Raw genomic sequence first — 20,030 nt, 5'->3', positions numbered from 1 at the left:
TCACATTGAACACAAAAAATATCGTGTTTTTTAAAAAGGGAGATGGAATGCTCTGAGAATTACAGTTTGTCTTCCTGTTTTCCAAATGACAATATTAACCAAGTTTATTTATTATGGTAAAATTCAAACTAAAAAAGTTGCATTTTGTCGTGGTTTAACCCCAACCAGTAACTAAGCACCACCCAGCCACTCACTCAACCCTCCACCACAAGGGGATGGGGAGAAGAATGGAAAAAAACCCTTGTGGGTTGAGATAAAGACAGTTTACTAGGATAAAAAAGGGAGATAATAATAATAATAATGATAATAATAATAATAATAATGCACAAATGCTCACCACATGCAGAAGGAAAAAAAACCAAAACAACCCATTGCCCAGCCTGTTTCCAAGCAGCGATCCCACCTCCCAGCTAGCTTCCCCAGTTACATACGGAGCACGACGTTCTATGGCAGGGAATATCCCTCTGGCCAGTCTGGGCCAGCTGTCCTGGCTGTGCTCTCCCAGCTTCTTGTGCACCTGGCAGGGCGTGGGAAGCTGAAAAGTCCTTGACTTAGTGCAGACACTAAAACTACCTAGCAACAACTAAAACCTTCAGTGTGTTATCAACTTTGTTCTCATGCTAAATCCAAAACACAGCTATTATGCCGGCTACTAGAAAGAAAATTAACTCTATCTCAGCTGAAACCAGGACATAGTTAAAGCAGTCTGGGTACATCAATTTAGTCCTCAAGTAGATTTCTGAGTTAAAAAAATAATTTTATTTTATTTTATTTTATTTTTTTTAAGCAGAAAACATCCTCTCCCTTTCACTGGAACATTCACTCTGGAAGACTAAACCATTAATTTATTTGTGAAATGTCTTCAACTTAAAACTGAATATATTATTTTTCTCAAAAGTTCCATATTGTTATTGAATAAATCATTAGAATAAGTGATTTGAGTGACTAATTGTAAATTACTTTGAAATATCTGTCAATTACCAGATCAAATACTCACTGTGAACAACATAACTTACTTTTTCAGATTGTTTGATAGTTGCTGATTTTATGTTAACTACATATAGTGCCATGCATAAGCTGGTCACTGTTATTAAAGGCAATGCAATTTATTTCCCTAAAAATTTAACAAAAACAAAGATTTCATTCTCTTCTGTTCTAGTTATACGCTATAGTCTATGTTGTACTGAGATGCTCTTTTTACAACTATCACTACTTCAATGTCTTCATTTTCCAAAACAAGTTATCAGTGAGGTTGTCCCTTTCTCTATTTTGTAACACGGTGATGGCATAGTTAGGCATAGTGTGTAAGCATTTTACCAACACACATACGCATGTAAACAATGTGACCACAAAGGACACAAAGATGAATATAGTTGCACACACAAGTGATGAAAGTTATAGAAAAAAAAAACAAACAAGATAAGTCCAAGGTGCTGCAAATAAGTTGAAGGTTGATAAAGCTGGCAGGGAAGGGAGAATTTTAAAATATGTTAAACTCCAAGGAAGTGGAGCGATGATAACGATGTGATGGGATATAAAAGCTGATTTATAGTCCAGCTTGTTCTTTCTCTTGAATGTGAGATGTGGAGTATATCAAATTCCTGGCCAAAATGTTTAGCTGAGCAGTGATGAGTCATCTAGAAAGAGGGAGAGATTTGGATGAAATTATTTTGAGATTAGTAGACGACGTGTAGTTTGCTTATGTTTCTTTCACTAATATTTTCATAAACTTTTGCAACTGTTATTATGAAATCTATTTATGTAATTTATTGATTGATTTTGTAAGAATTTTAATGCAATTTAAATAGAGGATGTTTTGGCTGAGAGACATCAAAGCACACCATTCCAGAAAATGATGACAAGCCAAAAATAAGAGTAAAAGTGCATTCTGATACTGTCCAGCATCCCATTACATGTTATGAGCTGTGAATAAAAAAGTTAATTAAGCATAAGTAAATATTAAATGCAAGTGATTGCACACATCAAGACAGAAAACAGTGAGTGTCCTTACTATCCTTCCACATTAGAAAAACAATGAATGAGATTCTTTCCATTAACACCTGAAACACTTGATGTTTGGGATGAGGAAAACTCTTCCTAAAAATACAATTAATTTTGCTTTCACTAGGTACTTGTAAATCATGATTGAGACTCCATAAGCTCAGTAAAATGGTACATTAGTAATGTCTGTGTCATAATTCCACTGTGCTCGTCTGTTCCTCACCAAGGTAGGCCAGTGCTGGAGGTAGCAATACTAAAGGAAGTGTTAAAAAATTATAAGCATAGCAGCAGTGCACAAAGAAGGGCAGGTTAGTTGTTAGTATATCAGATCTGGACGAGAGGCCATTTAGAAAATTATCACAGAATTCAGAAGCTAAAGTTTAATTTTGTTGCATGTAAATATATGATTCAATGTGCTGCAAGAAATCCATCTATGCCAAGTATCATGGTTAAAAATTAATTTATCTGTAATGATAAAATTCACATGCTTTTTTTTTTGACCATTGTATTGAAGCTTTTTTTTTCTGTCACTGAACTGCAGCAATTTTCTGGAAAATAACCATTTTTTTCTGTCTCCACTTGCCTGTATCTATAGGGAAGATTGTTGGGGAAGATAAAATTCAGCAGAATCGTCATTGCCATATAACAACCTGTGCTGGTTTGGGCTGGGATAGAGTTGATTTTCTTCATACTAGCTAGTATGGGGTTATGTTTGAGATTTGTGCTGGAAACAGTGTTGATAACACAGGGATGTTTTCATTACTGCTGAGCAGAGCTTACACAGAGCCAAGGCCTTTTCTGCTCCTCACCCCACCCCAGCAGCGAGTAGGCTGGGGGTGCACAAGGAGTTGGGAGGGTGCACAAGGAGTTGGGAGGGGACAGAGCCGGGACAGCTGACCCCAACTGACCAAAGGGATATTCCATACCATATGATGTCATGCTCAGCATATAGAGCTGGAGGAAGAAGGAGGAAAGGGGGATGTTTGGAGTGATGGTGTTTGTCTTCCCAAGTAACTGTTAGACATGATGGTGCCCTGCTGTCCTGGAGATGGCTGAACACCTGCCTGCCCATGGGAAGTGGTGAATGAATTCCTTGTTTCGCTTTGCTTGTGTGTGCGGCTTTTGCTTTGCCTATTAAACTGTCTTTATCTCAACCCACAAGTTTTCTCACTTTTACCCTTCCAATTGTCTCCCCCATCTCACCATGGGGAGAGTGAGCAAGCAGCTGTGTGGTACTTAGTTGCTGGCTGGGGTTAAACCACAACACAACCATAACTATAGCTGGCTGAAAAGTGGATCTTCCAGTTCGTTAAAGATAAAGGAAAGGGGTTTTTTTATTGGTTTTCAATACATTAGTCACATTAGTGCCCACAGGATGAAAACTCCAAAATTATAGTTCCTCATGAATAGAAAGATTAAAAAACTGTGAATAAACCTGCCAGAACTGTCAGTTTCCAGCGGGTAATGGGCCCGCCAAGCTCTGTAGCTTTTTGGCAAAGCTGTTTTTCTCTTCAGTCTCATGGCTGATGTGCTTTGAAAGTGACAGGCCAATTTCACTGTGCATTAGCATTCCCTTCTTCCCTGCTCCTCTCCTCTATCACCCTGTATGCAATGAAAAGACTGCCACAGGAACTGCTCAGATTTGGATTTTCAGCCCTTCCATGATACCTAGATTTACTGCAGACCCATCTGGCAACTTGTTCTGTGTATCTGCTCTATAGAGGACTCTTGGCTTCCTTCTCTCTCTGTCTGTGGGCTCCATTCCAGATCCGGTGACCTTAGAAAGACTGTGCCCTGGCACAGATATCAAACCACTTGGCCTGGACTACCAGGATGGAAAAGAGCATTTCTTTGGAAATCTACCTGGCAGTGAACATAAACTTCATGGACCCAAGATGTCTGAGCATATAACTTTTCACTTAAAAAACTCAGTCTTTTTTTGTGATGGAACTTTATTTTGACAGAAAATATGCCACACATTCTAATTACAGTAATGATGCCAAGGTAACAAGGTAACCCATAATAATAATTTTTTTTTTCTTCAGAAAACATCTATGAGTAGGTCAGTCAAGCAAAACCCAAGTAGAACTACTCAGACGGTTCATTTCTGTTTCTCTGCTGTTTATTATTTTCTTACAGTAATGCAGTTAATCATTGAAAAATCTCATCTCCTCTCCTCTCCTCTCCTCTCCTCTCCTCTCCTCTCCTCTCCTCTCCTCTCCTCTCCTCTCCTCTCCTCTCCTCTCCTCTCCTCTCCTCTCCTCTTTCTCCTCTTTTTTCTCTCCTTTTCCTACTTATACTGTGTGAATGTATTGTTATATATTCACCCTCACTAGCACCATTTGTTTTTCATTTTTGGAAAAGATGTAGAGTTCAGTTTCAGAGAGTACTACAAAATGCAATATACCCAACTCCTGTTAATTTATGGAGAAACACAGTCCTTAAGTATGATTACTTGCTATTTTGAGAAGCTTTCATGTGACATTTTGTCACCTCTTAAATATTTCCAAACAGCAGTTTGATTATCTTGAAAATTATTAAACTAAGTACCCTTTTATTCAGAAATATGGCTGAATTTTTGTTATAGTATAAAATGTTGCTTTACATTATAAGTCCAGATAAATAGCAGAGCAACTGTAACGATAGATGCAACATAAAATTTCAGCTTACTTTACAAAGATGCTTACCATGTGACTGCATATTTGAATGGCATGTTTTTAGAGGATTTATTGTTGTTTTTGTGGGTTGGATAGCTCAGGCAATATAGTAATTCTAAGCTATAGCTAGCCAGAATATGTATATGCTGACAATATATGTAGAGGATGACGATATATGTAGGGGCATGTACAGAGAGAAAGAGACAGAGAGAGAAAGGAGGAGGGCATGTATGCTAGGCTGAAACAACCTGGATGGGAAAAAACATTGGAAAAGCAGCAATGAAAAACTTATATAATCCCCCCAGCAGGTTTTCTTTTTTTACTAATGTGTTATTTTCATGACATTGTATTTAATGAGCACTTAATGAGGTCAATGAAGTTACCTTGACATGGCACCACCATTAAATGAGATGAGAATTAGTTTTTTCCAAATGTGGTAAGAAAGGCCCCATTTCTCATAGGTATTTGAAAGCATAAGGTATTTGCTAATTAATAAAGAACTAGACTGAAAGAATTGCCCAAAAATCTCTAGTACTGGTTCTAAGTATTTTTATATATTCAGCAAAGTGCTTACTTCATGGATTTTTAAGTGATAATAATATGGAAATATCCCTAAAATTCCAGATTTAATTTACTAATCAGCAGCACCTATTCTCCCAGTTAAAAATGAAGTCTTATGTCAGGGAGAAGGGAGAAGCAAGGCTAACATGATAATGAAGGACCCAGAATGCCCACAGCTTAGTGGTCCATCAAACATGCAGTATACCTCAACTCAAATTTGCTAATGGTGTGCAAACAAAATAATTAAATGCTCCATTCTCCAGCCAATTTGCTTCTCTGTGTGATTGATAGCCATTTGGAACAAGCAAATTGCAGCATTTGCACTAGGGAAGAAAAAAAAAAAAAGTATTTCAAGAGTATTTACGAACAGGTTGAAATATCTTCCAGGTGCTGTTTTAGCCGAGGTCATCTCACTGTGGACTTGACAGGTCCATTTATGATCTGCTTCTACTGCCTGAATGAAAGTAGAAAACAGAAGGTTGGTTAGGGTTATGTCTGAGCTTGATGGATCAACTCCTCCCATCCTCACTTCCCCCTAAACTGACACAGTTGAATTCCTGATGAGGCGGCTCATTCTCTCTCCACGGCTGCTCAGGGAATCCAGTACTCAAGTTTAACTCATTGTGACAGGCTGTGTGCCATGTGCCCTTGTGATGTTTACATCTTCATAATTGTACTGCACTAATGTCGAGCAGCCAAGAGTGAAAAGCAAATTATTCAGAAGTTTCAAGGTTAAGAGTCTCCTGCATTCTTATTCATTCCCCACAACACTTTCATTCCAGACCTTCTCCCCCCTAACAAAAAGAAACTAAAAGAGGACTGTATTGTAATTTGGCTGACAGAGATTATTGTTGTTCCTAATACACACAATATGCCAATATTTCTGTTCATTCCTTTTTAACTTATCCCATTATCCTGTGTAAGCAGAATTAAATCTATTAAAACAGGTTTCTCCCTTTCTTCTTTAACACAGGAATTCCAACCATGCAACAGTGAGCTGTATATAAACAGCTGTATTATGTTCTCCTAATTCTTTTATACAACATGTTTGTTATAACTTTTGCTTTCTTCATGTTGGTTCTTCTAGGGGATATTTCATATCCTTTTTCAAGATTGTTTTTCTTTTATCCAGTGATGGGTTAAAAGAAAAAAGATTCCATGAACCATCTCGGAAGCATTGCTACAAATTCCACATATACACGACATTCCCAAATAATGTCCTAATTCCTAGGGCAGAACCAAGTTTTCCTTTCTTCTGCATGGTCTCATGACTCTTGAATTTCTGACTGTACAGTGGTTGCATTTTTTTAAAGGGGTTCATCTAATCATCTTGATCTGATAATAGCTAATACAGAAGCCCTAAAGGTTTCTCTCAGACAGAATTATAACTAGAAACTGTGTTGTTAACTTTCTGGAGTTTCTAACTCCAAAACTTTATGCAAAAAAATGTATGTCATCATCATGACATCATCAGATGTAGTTTGATGTAGGCCCAGCCTTTTATATCATGATTTTTTCACATGATTTAAGGAAAATTTGGGTGACTATTCAGCTGAACAGGATTACAGCAGGGGAAGACTTCCACTCATGTCACCCGAATACATATTTTTGTACATGGACAAGCAACTGAAGAACCCAAATTAAATAAAGGGGCACCAGTTGAATGGAGACACCTACAGAGATGGATGGAGTCATTGTCTAGTATAGATGGATGAAGTCATTGTCTTGGTCTTAAGCTAACTTCGAATGTCTAAGTCCCAGCTTAGGTGATTCTTTATTATGATGTTTTAAATAATGAGACAATCAATGACATGGAAAGAAAAGTTCCAGTCACAAAAGCAAAGGGCTGCCAGAACAATGAAGATGTGGATGGTGGAGGACTATTGTTAGTTGAGCAGATAAAACTGTGAGGTCTGGTAGAGTAAAACTTTCTTAGCAAGAACAGTATAGAGAATGACATTGAAAAGACAAAACCCTGAGAACACATGACATATCTCCAGATTAAGGCTTCCAATACATGTATTATGGCTGCTGCAGCCTCCTCTAGAGTATTAATGTTTTCATTGCTGGTTAATATAACGTCCTAATGATTAGAACAGCTTCTTCTCCTCTATTCCATTTGCTGAGTGTAAGAGAGGAAGTACAATACCTTTCTTTGTTTGATGTCACTAATCTCAGGGTGGTTTCTTTAACCACTGAATTGGTAAATACCGTAACTAGATTGGAAGGATTACACAGATCTTTTGTGCAGGGCACAGATGGATTGGTGTGAGAATGTTTACCACTCTGAGCTACCTCTGAGACAACAGAAAAGCCCCTAATTTGTTGATTGCAATGGGAAATAATTTAAGATAGTCACCATGCTGAGAAGCACTGTGAAGACTCAAGCGACCATGACACTTGGTTTATCTACAGGAAAAATGTAGCTGTCTCTAGAGTTTGCATCAGATGAAAAGGTTTCAGAAATCTTACATTTGGACTTAGGTATTTAAATCAGCACTGAAGCTGTACTTTGGATTCCACATACTTCATTAGATTTAGCTTGAGAAGGCTATCATATTAATTTACTTTCCAATGTACCAATCATTGGTCAGCTCACAACAAAAAAGGACTAGTAATCCTAGTTTCAGAATTAGGAGCAAGAAGATAATTAAAAATTATATACAGAAAGAGGGGGAAAAGGCTAGTTTTGTTTTTGTTGGAAAAGGGAAACTTTGTTGTGCCTGAAAAGAACATTTCTGAACCCTCAGAGAAGACTGAGGAGATTAACCTCAATAAAACTAGGACTCAAATTTAGGAGATGGTAGAGAACTCGTCTAAATAGTATGAAAATGAGTAGCTGAAAAAGAAATGTGAGTAAAAGAAAACATTGAAAGGGAGTCTTTTGCGCATTAAGCTACGTATTGATAGTGTAAGTTGAAACACCAGCTATTAAGCAGGTTTTGGATCATCACATTGGACTTCTCCAGCAGAACAAAGGTGTTCTGTGCAATGTTTGCTGAGGACAGGCTGGCCCTGACCACATCTCAGACAGAATTCAGGAGTGGTCTATCAGGAAGAATATACAGCACGCCAGAGTTTCTAGTAAGGTGCATCGTGTAGACAGTGACTTGCATTGGCTGCTTGCCATTAGTATAGAATTATGTTTCTATCCACTGGAAGTGAAATTCCATGTGTAAAGCTTGTGTATGTATTCATTTTTGTGTGTGTCTGTAAGAGAGAAAACCAGAGGGGGAAAGTGTTTATGTGCATATGAACAGGTAGATAAACTATGCTATGATTAGCATTAGGCTTGGCAGGACTATGATTTGGAAAGTGTCAGCTAAAACACTAAAGATAATGTATTAACATCAGGAAAAAAGAATGGTGACCTTTGGGCCAATGCAAAATGCAGCAAGTTTACTACATCTTAAAGGTATTCTGATTTACCACTGTAGGTTGCTGCCACCAATACTTTCTAAGCCCTTACTCAGACTTAGCCAAAATGCCTAGTAATATGTCATCATCCTAATGTCATTTTACATATGTAAAAGAGTACTAAATGAACAAATATATTCACATTTTCATAAGTGGACTGACTTTAATCTACTGTCATAGGTCTTCTCCAATCACAGTTTGGAAATCTGTAGTGGCAGAGAAGTGTAAGAGCTGTAGTAATCAGATATATCCTACACTAAAAGGGTCAGATTCAGCTTTCCACACTGAGGCATCTTACTAAAATGCTCACTGTGAGATAACAACTGTATCACAATCCCATCTATAATTATATTTTATGGAGTCTAAATATTTGTCTCATGGACAAAGAGGTATAATTTATGAAAGAACCCAGTGAGGTATATCTTGCAAAGCCAAGAATTTTCTTATGGGATATTAAGACTTCAGTTTGCAAGAAGAATTGAAAGAACGAATGTTCAGCACTACAATGACAAACTTTTAGATTTCCTAATGGAGAGTGGAATTGCCAACGCCAGGTTAGGCGCTTTGTATTTATAAAGTCTTGTATGACACTCAAACTCACGTGCAGCTCAGAATGGCTGCAATCCAGAGGTGCTAAAGTGGTGTTGGTCACAGTGGAAGGAAATAAATTGCACGTAGTGATTGGTCTGACTGCATGGTCTGTGCTTTCTGTAGATGCGTAAACATGGTTAGGTATTGACTGACAGCACGTGGAGCAGATAGAAGCATGTTCTCTGAGAAATGCTGAGGAAGTTGAAGGAAGTACTGTGAGATTATCCCCAAAGGGAATTATCACCTAGCAGAGGGTAGAGAAATGCCTCTCACATTTAGGCTTCACAGTGATGAACAGCATCACAGAATTAGCAACCTATGTGAGGTCATTTCTTTCTCGAAATATCAAAGGGTCCTGGCAGCCTTTTACCAAGCATTTCAGTGGCCAGCACAGTCATCTGGAATACAGGAAATTGGTATTGGTTTCCTCTTTGCAGGTACGCAGTAGGGATTTGTGCTCTCCCATCACTCAGGCAAAAGTTTTCACAGCAGGACTATTAAATGCTCTCAGGTGGGTCTCTGTCAGTTGGTCCCACTGAAGCTGCTTTTTGCTTTCTGTAACTGACTGAATGAGAACCAGAGAAAGGATTTGAGCCTGACCCTCCCACATGAATGCCTTTACTGCCAAGCTATGCAGCTGGTCTTTTTTTTCTACCACTGACTATTGGATACTAAAAAAAAATTGTGCAAAGCAGAAATTGGGGAAGAAAGAAAGACACTTATTCCAGGATCCCAGCTGCTCAATTATTGAAGAACTTTATTGAAAAAATGGAAGATCCCAGCTGAAATCCTTCCTTCATATCATATCTGGAGAATTTTGATCCTGTATGAACAAAACAAGCTGGGCAAAACCAACTATTATTCACCTATTATCAGGTGTTCTCTCAATATGTCTACTAGCTAAGGTCTAGCAGGGAAATACCTGCCTTGCAAATTTTGCTAGGACTTGATGTAACACAGCTCTTAGCTGTTACACGGTTCTGCACATAGCCAGCAGCAGAAATGCAGGTGCTGAGGGAAGTAGCCCCTTTTTGACATTGTGATGTACTGGGCATTTAGCTTTTAGAGAGATAGTTTGGTGCCTAAGTTCCCTTTGAGCATCTAGCCCAAGCATTGTACTTTTACTCTATTTCAGCATAAGCTTTTCTTATGTTTGCAATAATTGCTGTGGAGAAGTGTGTGCATTTTGTGATTTTTCCTGAAAGGAAGCAGCTTTCTGTGGGGAATAAAGAGGATAAATTTCATGCAACCCTATTACCTGCAGTTTCCTGTCACTTCAGTTTCTGCTGAGCAATCTGGCACATTTGCAGTTTGTACTAGCTAGTGACACAATCTTCATTGACAGGCTCTGAACGCTAATGGATTTCTCTCTCCCTTATGCAGTGAAATTAAATAGCGTCTCCAGCTCCATCAGGAAAGCTGACAATACCATCTACGTAAGAAAACAGGCCAGGCAACAACATCGAGGTGCCAAATGTTGGCAAAGGTTTGTCATACATTAGTGCTTTCTCTGAAGAATGCCTGGGGGCTGCCAGGAGAATTCTCTGAGCAGGACATAGCTATCATCTTCACTTGATTAATGCCCTGTTGTGGACAAGAAGTAAAAGTTCTAATAGCTAAATTACCTCTAACTTCTCATGAGCAGCATAAATGGACTAAAACATAACACAGATTATCACTGCACGGCCTGAGGTATCACAGCCCATGTGAGCAAAGTGAAGTGCAATTCTTACTGGCACACCTTAGAGCTGTACAGATAGCCACCCCAATTAGGCATTCCTCTGTCTGTGTAGTGGCCTGGTAGTCTTCACAATCACGTCTGCTGAGCTGGTTTTGTATATGCATTGGTTTCTGTTCAACAAGGTCAACAGGCAAAAGTATTGATCTCCCAAATGCATTCTTTCTTAAAAGAATGCTGCTGAGAATTTTTAGAATCATAAGCTCATCAGAGACAGGCTCATCACACTGACAGAATGGCAGATACCATGCAAGAAGCATGATCGGTAGTCGTTAACTTTTAAGACTCCTTTAGAGTGTCCTTTCCACCTTGAACAAGGAAAAGAGAGTACTTTTAAGCTCACAAGAAAAAAGTTTGTCTAAAGCAACATGAACTTCTGTAAATAAATTACAAAAAACTTCATTGTTATTTGATAATGTTTTTTTCCTCACGCAATGGCTATAGGAGGAATCAGCTGACTTGAATTTAAGAAACAGCTACTACCCAAAGACAGGAGAAGTTAACATTGAAAAAAAAAAAAAAGGGATTATCCTTAAATATACAGAAGTGCTGAAATTTCTCTCTCCTGTTTAAGAGGATGCTTCCTGGACTTGTCAGACAGATTTATTTTACTTGTCTCATGTCTCCAGAAAGAGGACTCACTATAAATGTTCATATTATTCTGTAGGTAACTACAGAATACATTTTTTCTGTATGTGTAAATAGGGTGTGGTGAAGAAGAATCAGGCATCAGGCCTGATGGACACATTCTGGTGGCCACATCAGAATCAAGGGCCGCATAATGGAATATGTGGCTGTTAGCAGGAAGTCTACCAGGTGGTAGGAGAAGTTACTGCTACTTCAACCTCCAATCTTTTAAAACCACTCTACTATTTCAGAGATGACTAAAATTATTACTTTTTTGTTGGTTTGTTTTTTTTTTTTTTCTTTTCTTCTTTTTTGGATAAAGAAGACACATGGAACTGAGAAGCCTACTGTTGCTCTTGTGTATTGAAGAAATATTATATATTATCTCAGCTAAAATCCTTCTTTACCATTTCTTTACCACTTGTCTATTTTTCTGCTGCCTTGAGCACTCTCTGAATCCCAACAACAGGCCCCTGGTTTGTGATACAGAGAGTGAAATTCTCAAGCTGATGAAAAACTCCCATTGAGTTCCACATTGTGATGGTGAGAACATCACATATATCCTTCCAACAATTGTTTTATGTAGAGCTTCAATTTGTTCCTCTTGAATTTAAAACCACTGATATACTTTTTCTGTATTGCTTTGCTGCTTCTTTATGCTTTCTTTCTTCACTTAAGTTTCATGCTATCTAAAAGCCGCGTTCCTTTGTCTCTCCGCCTCATTGACCTACCATTTCATTGCAATTCTCAACTGAAAATACATAGTTTCTCTGCTACCTAAGCAGGGTCTGATTCTAATCTCTGAGTAATTCTATATCAATGTAAAACATATTGATTTGAGTAGCATTACTTTCAATTTACACCACTGAGAGTTGTGACTGTGGACATTATTTCTCTCTTTCCATTATTATTATTATTATCTTACTCTGGAAGAGTATTATCTACCTCTGTAAAGCCTTTGGGATGCAATTTATATGAACTACACTATACATAATAAAGTTGAATTGTTATGTTTTGACTTGTTCTAAAGATAAAGCACTAGATTTTCATCCCAGTCTTAACTAGATCTTTCCCTTTGTATTGATTTGTTTAGACAGCCAAGTGTGAAGAATGTGGGAGATGCCTGTAATAGTTTATTAGTATTATATGGTCTATTTGTTTCCCTGATTATGATAGTTGTGTTTTTCCTACAGATTACAAGGTGGTTAATTCAAGCAAAGAGTCCTTTCAGAAGGTGGGTAACAGAGTTTATTTCCAAACTTAAAGAGGCAGCGCAGGTTCTACAAAGCATGAGATTTACCTGTAACTACTCCACATTTAGTAATCTGGTTTATAAATTGAAGACATGTTATAGACAGGAAAGAGAAACTAGAAAATCTCAAGAAGAAGCAGCTGAAGGATAGAAGATAGATAAGCAGACTCTTAAGGAATGAACTGAACACAAATCTGTGTGGTCCTTGGAGAAGTCAGAGCTTTGTAAATATTCATGTAGTTTTTATACAAAATTAGAAAGAACACACACACCCTTTTTATTTTTACTGTTTTGCTAAAAGTGAGCTCAGATAATACCTTATTAAAAAAAAATTAGCTTACTACATTTGCTATCACTGTTCATGCTTTATATCAGATATAAGACACCTTGTTTCTTTATCATCTCATTTCTATGGACATCTGTCCTACTGTCTGTTCCTGACTCGGCCACATAACTAATCAATGGCTACTATTGCTTCTGTTCCTCCTTCCCTACCTTCTTAGGTTCATCCATTACTTGCAACCAGTAGAGAAGGGTTTGGGTTTTTTCCCCACAACATTATTCTCTTTGTTTTCCCCCCTCCCTTGTAATGAAGTGTAAGGCTTATTAGATCATAGGTCCTGGGAAAAAAGTTCTGTAAATGTATGAACCCTGTGGGATTCACTAAATTCCCCCATGTATCCCTGTACCACTGAAAGCAGGACAATCACTCAGTCTTATTTCAGAGTGGAGGAAATAGAGGACTACAGTCAGAGAGAATGGGGATAACAGACTGAAAGCAGCTTTGATTTGTAGGACTGCAAAAGGTAACTAGGAATTTTTGAAGTGTTTATTATCAGTATTATCCATTATTAATTTATGTTATGCCATTATTAGTGAATCATTCATGAGCTGATTTGGAGGGATTTTTTTGTATTATCTTTGACATTCAGAGGTACTCACTGAGAGGTATGAAAGAATAATTTTCACTGGAGCTTATTTGTAAACTGCTGGCTTTGTTTATTCACTTTTTCTTATTTGCTATTCACAGCATGCAACAGATCATCTAGGCCTAATGGTGTTGTTTCTGCACCCTGACTAGGTGACTGCAAATTTATAAGAAGACTAACCAAGGCTATATAATGAGATTTTCATATCAAGATAAATCAAGCGAAAATTCAAGAAAATTTCAATACATTATCCATGAATATAAGATAGATGTCCAGTTACTCATGAAGGAATGAGAGAGACCTATATAGATACACAGTCGGATGTATATGCACAACCTCCCCAAATCACACTGTGTTTTATTATCAAAATGGCTTTTAAGTAGCTGAAATTGTGTCAGTTAATTCCAGTCCCTAACTCCTGATATTAAAGGAACACCGTTCTAAAATATAGCAAAGGCACTGGGAAGTAAAGTTAGTTTTATAATTTACCTAGTGTATGGTACCTCTACTGATCAACGTTTAATATTTATTTTAATGGAGTTTTGGTTTTAAATAGCTATAAAAGGCCAGATTGAGCTAATATTAGTTTTATTTCTTAAACGTCTGTCCATCCATCTATTCATAGTCTTTTACATACAATACAAGAACATAATACTAAATCATAAAACCAGAAAATATAAAATGTAAAATCAGAAAATCAAATTAAAAATATAAAAGCAGAAAATTAAATCAATGTGCTATGCACAAAGCTTTTAGAATTGGAAATTTTAAAAAATTCCTTTTAAAGGAAAGTTAATGCAATGAACTCAGATTTCTAAATTCAAGAGGGTGGACCTGCTCTAAAAGTAGGCAGAACTAAGATTGTAATGGTATTCTCCTTTCCGTATCTCAGAAATGCTTAAGGATCTCTTATAGTTCAACTCCCTTATTCCAGGCTTAACCAAATGAAGAACCTCATAAATATGAAAAGTCCCTTCCTTTCTACACAAATTTATCTTAGTACATGGCAGGGATGATACATAACAAGATAAGGACTTTGAGCCCTGCTTCACTGAAGTAAATGGAAAATTTTCTGTTTACTTGCAGTCTCTGACAGTAAGGTGCTGGAAGCCTAGCAACAGCATGAAAATGCATAAAATTAAGATTTTGTATGCTACAACTGCAGATGAAAGAACTTTGTGAAAGTTTGCTATTTACAGAGCAGATAGGAAAAAAAATCTGCTATTAATATTGCAGAGAGAAGGCTGGAAAAGAGCTGGACTTTATTTAATCTCTGGCAATTGTAATTTGAGTTACCAATAAAGACAACAATGAAATAGTTAAGTTTGGGTTATATAGTGTGTTTTTAATACTCTTTCTGGTGAAGGTAGAAAACTAACCTTGATGACCTAGAGATATTGATATTTCCTCTTAATAACTCTCATGTAGGGAAAAGTCGTAGAGAATATAATATAGATTAAACCAACATAACATTACAAATGTTAATAAAATATTGCAAGAATCATTTATAGAATGCATTTACAGAAAAAATAAGACCATTTAAATTGAATTTTTGAACCATTCTATAATTTTGGAGTAGGGCTGTCACTTTTACATTAATTTTTTAGGTTTGCTAAAAATTTATTCAGTACTATTTGTGGTGTTTAAATTCTACAGAACGATTGAATGATAAGATTTCAGAGCAGAAAGTCTGTCACAAACCACTCATTTACTCCAAACTATTTTTGATTGAATGTGAGGGTATATTATTTAGTAGCTAATAGGATATCTGCTTTAAAAACAAATAAGCAGTGAGTTAGTGCTGCTTTTAATCAACTTTGGGTGACATGTACAGTATTGTAAGGCATACTATGTCACAATTACCTGAAGCAGCATGGAGCAGCATCAGAGATTTATGCATGCCTTATTCTTTCTAGGGTGCGTCCCTGCTGTCTACCTATACATGGTTTGACATTTTGATGGATACAGGTCAGGCAATCACTGCTGGTCAATAATTTCATTTATCCATAGGTGGTTTCAACCATGACTAATTTATTATTTTGCACATCTGTGTAGATGCTATTGCCCTCTGCTCTTAGTCCCCTCACAAAAATATCTCTGGGGAAAGTAGGCATTGTAAAAAATATGGACAAGCAAAAACAAAAAAAAAAAAAAAAGACATATCTGGTGTGATTGCAATAATCAGCTTTATTGCTCAGATCAGTTGAGGTTGTTTCTACATGTGAAATAAGTTACAAGCTGCAAGTATCTCTGTTGCTTATAATACCCTTACCACTATAATGAGTGCTCTAATGCATCTAAACTCCCTGCCTCTGTGAGTTGAAGAACTATTGTTACCTTCACCTTGCGAACGAGAAACTCCAGCAAAATCAGATATGAAATCTGCTGCTTAACCAGGAACCATAACTGGAACTCTCATGTCTTGGAACACCATTCAGATACTTGTATGATTGTATGCCTCTGTTTAGGTATATTACTCTTCTTCCAGCATACATAATTAATTATTTTGTATTAACTCAAACATGGTTTCTCTGGAGCAAGAATTATGAACGACTTTTTCAAGGAACTCCAGAGATCAATAAGGCTAATGAGATAGGTGCAGACGAGATTCTAATAAGTACTAAGCAGAATGACGGAGAGAAAGCTAAACTCGTAACTGACTTTCAGAAAATATAGTGATGGGGCAGATAGATAGGTTTAACACTTTGATTGTGGACAATTTAGGCCAAAATGAGCAATGGTGAGAGATGTTTTCTCCAATGCTGTCCTTAGAGCCACTGGTCCAATTCCAACCTTGTGCTTTTCAGAAAACATATTCAGCATTGCAAGATTTTGAAGAACATGTGGAAAAAATTAAAGAAGCAGTTTGTACCTCTCAAGGATCACTGATTTTTAAGGTAAAAGGCATAAAGGCTTTCCAAATACATGTCACTCCCAAGTAGTAAAAAATCCAAACCTGACACTAAAATTTGCTTTCTTGATAACTGAATTTGAAGTACATCAGGACTAGAATAAGTTATTTAATGGTATAACGCTACAATAGAATAATGGTATTGACTTTGCCAAGACTGTAAGTCTTCTGGTTTTCAAGCCCCTACATAAGTTCTCTTCATTCCATCTCTGTATCTTTTGTTTTTTCATAGTGTTTCCCAGAAATTAATAAAGTAGCTAAAATTTCTTAAATGTGACCAGATGAGGTGCAAGAACATTACTGTCTTTTTAATAACTCATGAACAAGCAGAACTGTGCTCTGGAGGACTAATATCTGATAAGATGCTTTCTCAGATAAGGTAACTTGATAACTGATTTTCTAAACAAGTGAAATGAAGTAGATCTAATCTTTTTGGACTTCAGGAAGGCATTTGATATGATTTCTTGCTATTGTAGGCCAAAGACCTTCATGCATAGGGAAACTGGACACTGAAAACAAAGTAAAAAACTTCCTTGGACTTAAAAATCTTATTTTGTCTTTAGCCATACTGCCTATCAGTCTGGTAAGAAAGAAAATTTCATTTCTTTTCACTGCCTTACTCCTTTTTAAACTACTAAACTGCCATTAATTACTTCTGTGGACATAACCAGACTGAGATGGAGAGTTTGTTTTCACTAAGTTTTGATAGATCTATTCCCTCTTAATTAAATCCCTCTTTTACAGAAAAGAAGGCAGTGGACATTTTGCTTGATAAACTAATAATGTATCACTTTCAGAAATATTTTTAAATATGTGTAGAAGTCACAGGGAAAAATCCTTGTCCTAGTTCTGCTTTGGAAAATAGGAAGCATGGTTCTGCTCTGGAAGGGAAGGTGAGCTCTGAGCTGAGCGTGACATAGTGCCGGCAGGAGCAGTGACCTCACCAACAAAGATGCAGGTTGCAGAGACACAGGTCTGGGTCAGGATCAAGTCCAGAGACTGATCAGAAAATCTACAGTGGTGTGGCAGGTCCAAGGCCAAGCCATAAAGAAAAACCATCAAGTCTGGGTCAGATTCACTGGGGTATGAGACCGGTCACAGACATAAGCTGCTCCACAGCTGCAATATAGCTCGGGTTGGGGCAGCACTAAATTCTCGGTTTACAAGCAGCTCCCAAGGGAAAGGAGGTGCAGACCCACACCTCTAGCTTTCTTCACAACAGCTCTTCTAAGCAAAACAGTTGACCTTGGAGTCAGCCAGCTGAACTCTGTAATGTCTCCAACTCAATTCCTAGTAGGGGATGTGCGCCAGGACCCGACAGTTGGAATGCAGGAAGGCTTGGAAACAATCACAAGACAAGTATGAGCCTAACTGACCTCTGGGAAACAAGTTATTTCATCTAAAATTCTGAAAAATGTAGCACTTCCTCCAGAGTATACAGAATTTCCAAATACAACCTGTGCCAATATTGCAACTGCTTCATTAAGGAAACATTTATTCCCTCATAGTGAAAGCTTATTGTAAAGAAGGAGAATAATATAAAGGTGACAGATGACAGTGACATATTAGTGGATAAAGGGTTAAATCCCAAGGAAAGGCTGTCAGTTTGCAATGGAAAGATGATGGAAGAGAAATTGCAGGAATGCACAAGTGGAACAGGATGCATATGTGAGAGTAAGAACCGTGGGCTAGGAGTGTTTGGTTAGCAATTGGCTACCACACAGAAGGAAAGAATAGAGAACATACAGTTTTTCCTTTGGGCCATTGTGATTGTTAAGTGGAACAGAATGGCTAATAGTGTATGCTTTGCTTAATAGCACTTGAGAGAGTAGGAAAACCCTGGTTACTATTAAATTATAATAGGGGAAAAAAAAAAAAAAACAAACAAAAAAAACCCCAACTTATGTCACTGCTTAATTGCTTATCTTTAAACTACAATTTGGGTTGATTGCTCCTCCTGAAAAAATATATCCATTCCTCTAATACAGGCTGATGTGATCATTTGCCAGCTCAAATTTAGCCTTCCTGTACAATGGTGTTTTTCTTCTGACAACTAGAGACAGATTGTTTATTCGACAAGTGGGCTTAACTATCTGTTGCCTTCTGTCTAAATCTGCCTTTGGCCATGCAAATTGCTCTTTGTACTGGGATCTCCACAGCTCTCCATCTACACCCTCTCCTGAATTCTTGGAAAGGCAAAGGAGCATATTAGGGATGTCTGCATGCGCTCCTGACTCTCTCCTCCAAACTGCTCGGTGTTAGAAGAAAGCAGTCAGTGCAGTTCCTCTTTCACGTTTGTTTTCTCTCCAGCCTCTACTTCTTCTCAGTGAGTCAGAGACAAGACAGAAAAGCCCACCACTATAAAGTTATCATTTGAAATGAAAGAAAACTCAAACAGGAGTTTTCATTCTCTCCTTTTATCCCTTACAGGTTTTGTTTGCATGGACTTTTTCATGGGGTTTTTTTGAAAGATAGGTGGAAAACGTAATTCAGTCTCATATCTGCACATGAAAGGAAGCTTTCAAAAGGCTAATGAAACAGAGAAATTGTTTCAGATCAGTCTATTCCTGCAAAAATAGGACCACCTGTAAGAGTGCTAAAGCCAGTGAAACTAGGGACCTGCTGCAGAAGTTGGCTGCATTGCTCAAAAACTCTTCATGGTCTGTTTTATTAGGTTTGTGTAAGCTAACATTAGATATGCAGTTCACAGCTTATGTTTGGAATTACAGGAACAGTCACATTAAAATGCCACAGACCAGACTGCTCTTCAGGACTGTACTGAAGAATTGAAGTGGTCTTGAAGTACTTTTGTGCGTGCCCAGAAATATGTCAGCATCAACCTCTCATCCAGATGGCAGATCCTTTGCACAGTCTCCTTATTGTGGTTTAGAAAATCCATGAAATAAGAAAAGACTTTTTTCAAAATCAACATGCTTGGAGCCTGAGGACTGAAACAATTTCCTTCCCATAGACACATTTTGTCTCTAGCCTTAGGAAAAGAGATTGCTCTGTTCATCACACTAAGGAACAGTGTATATGCACAGAGAAAAGCATCAGCACCGTGGCTGGAGTAACACAAACAAGGGAAAGTTTCCTGAAGTTCAAAGCATCCTTGTCACTTTGACGCTGTGCCTCTGTGATGGGAAGCCACCTAGTCCCTGCTCTCCATAGCCCCAGTCCAGACGCCTTAGGCAGCACCCGAGGGGAGGGTGTCAGGGCTCCCTGTTGGCCTCCGTAGGGATCCCCAGGAGGGGGCAGGGCAGGGCCCGGCAACCAGGGCCCATCCAAGCACCCCAGCCAGGAGCTGGGCTGCTGGGGTCACTGGGTGCAGCCCCAGCCCCGGACA

General features: G+C 37.9%; 1 long non-coding RNA gene across 2 annotated transcripts in view; it reads right to left on the bottom strand.

Annotated features, from left to right (window-relative positions):
- Positions 1-756: 756 nt before the first annotated feature.
- Positions 757-20,030, bottom strand: part of LOC142601906 (uncharacterized) — a 108,260-nt gene continuing 88,986 nt past the window's right edge. The window contains exon 4 of one of the 2 annotated variants that reach the window (XR_012835479.1): positions 757-1,637. This is a non-coding gene — a long non-coding RNA (uncharacterized LOC142601906). Of the gene's footprint in view, positions 1,638-5,317; positions 5,674-20,030 lie in introns of those variants that run through there. The other variant, XR_012835478.1, reaches the window with a different exon arrangement.

Source organism: Balearica regulorum, chromosome 5 (assembly GCF_011004875.1).
Source record: "Balearica regulorum gibbericeps isolate bBalReg1 chromosome 5, bBalReg1.pri, whole genome shotgun sequence".
Classification (NCBI taxonomy): domain Eukaryota; kingdom Metazoa; phylum Chordata; class Aves; order Gruiformes; family Gruidae; genus Balearica; species Balearica regulorum.
The sequence above is the reverse complement of the archived record's forward strand: the minus strand, read 5'-3'. Positions and strand labels throughout refer to the sequence as shown.